This window comes from Glandiceps talaboti, chromosome 20 (assembly GCF_964340395.1).
Source record: "Glandiceps talaboti chromosome 20, keGlaTala1.1, whole genome shotgun sequence".
NCBI classification, from domain to species: Eukaryota; Metazoa; Hemichordata; class Enteropneusta; family Spengelidae; genus Glandiceps; species Glandiceps talaboti.
In genome coordinates, this window is record NC_135568.1 from 17317095 (window position 1) to 17319888 (window position 2794).

The window sequence follows — 2794 nt, forward strand, 5'->3', positions numbered from 1 at the left end:
TGCACCGTTGCCTATATGCAAATAACGTTTCGTTTCATCTGTCACGTATGTCATCCCGAAAACAGTCCGAACAGAATTAATTTTCCGTTCCCTTGGCAACTTTTATCACGTTTTGCTCTAGTGAAGACGTTCACTATTTACTAAGAAATGTATTTCATTACTCCCTGATTAATGAAGCGAGTTTTCATCGTCGCTTATAAATTATTCAAGTTACTTTTGTCGTCGAACAGTAACTCTGAGAACATGATCAGTAGTTTTATTTACAATGAACGGTCGTGTCAAAAGAAAACCTTGACATAGAAATACTGAATGCAATTATGTCGAATATAATGTTTCGAATGTATTCTCCATGATATTATTCCATGTCATAGCTTAGGTTTAGTACAACGGGGACGTGTGGTGTCAAATAAGGTACATGTGTTCAGGTTCAGAAATTGATTGACAAAATTAGGACATGAAAATAAGGACATGAATCTTTCGAGTTATGAAAATTTTAATTTTCTAATTAATTACGGTGTGATTAATTAATATCATCTTGTAACAATCAACTTCATCACCCTGTCGTCGTCGTCGTCGTCGTCGTCATCACCATCATCATCATCATCATCATCATCATCATCATCATCATCATCATTCCTCTGTAAAGGTATATAGTGCTAATTTCACTAAGGACGATTTGTAAGCCAGTCTAGTGATTGCTGAGTGAAGTGACACACACATTTTAATCATCCCATCCTTCACACATTACACCTGCATTATCGGGTTTTTGTAAATCAAGAAACCAAAGCTATATTCACTAAAAATCAGTCCATTACTTATAAAAAAGACACTCTATCTTAATTTATAGTAGTTCAATAATAATATGAAATAGAAGTTTCATTTTCGATTAGACAACCACGATATGTTCGCTGAAAATTTTTAAAGTATCAATAATTAGACATTATACATGCCTGTAAAGAAATAGGTTGAGATCGTGATTGCCGTTGAGGTCGCTGTTTTGGCTGCGAACCCAAAAATTTGTTTACCCATAGATGATGTAATACAGTTCAATGTGTGCAACATTACGAATACGTTATTATACCTAACAAAATATTTTCAAAAACTCATTTTAGTTGCTGCTAGTGCAGCTTTGTGTTTTGATGCGACATCGTCCAATATTTCATCGATAAAACTGAATCTGTTATCAAGTTTTCCTTTTCATGATAAATTCTTTGTGTTTTGCATTGTCCATTCTTTGATTTATATATTGCATTGTTTGAAAGCTATGACGTCATACTCCTACATATTCGAAATTCAATTAAATATTCATGCAATTAGCATTCCATCTTTGATATGTGTTTGTTATAAGAATATCACCGAATAAAATAATAAAGTAATAAAATACGGAGCTGACATCTTTGTTATAATTTATGAATAATGTATGTCGCCCTGTGTGTTGCTGTGTACCGTCGTATGTTGTCATGTGTTGGGTCTGTCGTTCTGTGTTCTTTAGTGTTTTGTTGTCTTGTGTTGGGCCTGCCGTCCCGTGTTAATGTGTACCAGGTTATGGTATTCTGTGTTTAGTGCCGTATGTGGTGCCTTGTGTGGTTATGTGCTGGCTTCTAGCGATCTGTTGTTTAGTGTCGGGTTGTGGTGTGTTGAGGTCTGTTGTTTAGTGTCGGGTTGTGGTGTGCTGGGTCTGTTGTTTAGTGTCGGGTTGTGGTGTGTTGAGGTCTGTTGTTTAGTGTTAGGTTGTGGTGTGTTGGGTCTGTTGTGTAGTGTCGGGTTGTGGTGTGTTGGGTCTGTTGTTTAGTGTCGGGTTGTGGTGTGTTGGGTCTGTTGTTTAGTGTCGGGTTGTGGTGTGTGTTGATGTATGTTGTTTAGTGTCAGGTTGTGGTGTGTTGGGTCTGTTGTTTAGTGTCGGGTTGTGGTGTGTTGGGTCTGTTGTTTAGTGTCGGGTTGTGGTGTGTTGGGTCTGTTGTTTAGTGTCGGGTTGTGGTGTGTTGGGTCTGTTGTTTAGTGTCGGGTTGTGGTGTGTTCGGTCTGTTGTTTAGTGTCGGGTTGGGGTGTGTTGGGGTGTGTTGTTTAGGGGCCGGTCAGTTTCTTCGGCCTTGGGACGGGGGTGGGGTGGATTTGTAGGGGGGTGTCACCCTATTTATGAAATTGGCAGATGGGGGTGTCATGCTGTTTTGAAAATTGTTGAGGGGGGGGGGTCATTGTGTTTTGGATTGTCCCTGTTTCTTACACGAATTCTTTAATATTACCTATACATATATATGTATTACCTAGCTACCACACTAGTTACAGAACACGTCATGTAAATGATTGGCTGGTTCACAATCAATGCTTCACTTATATTGCACTTTGGGGCAAAAGTGAACTTGAAGGTTTCGTAATGGTAATCTTCATAGATAGTTTATAAAAGAAGTTAATCTAAATTGTTCTACTCATCACTATGAACTTGTCAGAAGGGATTAATATACTTTCTATTTTGGACACTCCATGTTATTGACACTACAAATCACCACATCTCATCAGATTCCAGTTTCTATTATACACTACGTATGACCACCTAATGTTCTCTGACATACCGGTGACTTTACTATACATGCAATGTTAATGCCCATATATCAATGTTACGGGCCCATATTTATGTGATATGGGAAACTCATTTAAAACTTACATTTACGTTAGCTTTTCGAAGCTTGGAAATATTACCTCAAAGGCTATGAATAACCAAAACATTGCCTTAATAGAAGCAAAAACTGCCAGGGGGAAACCCCAAGGACTCCCCCACCCCCGAGGTCATTCATGC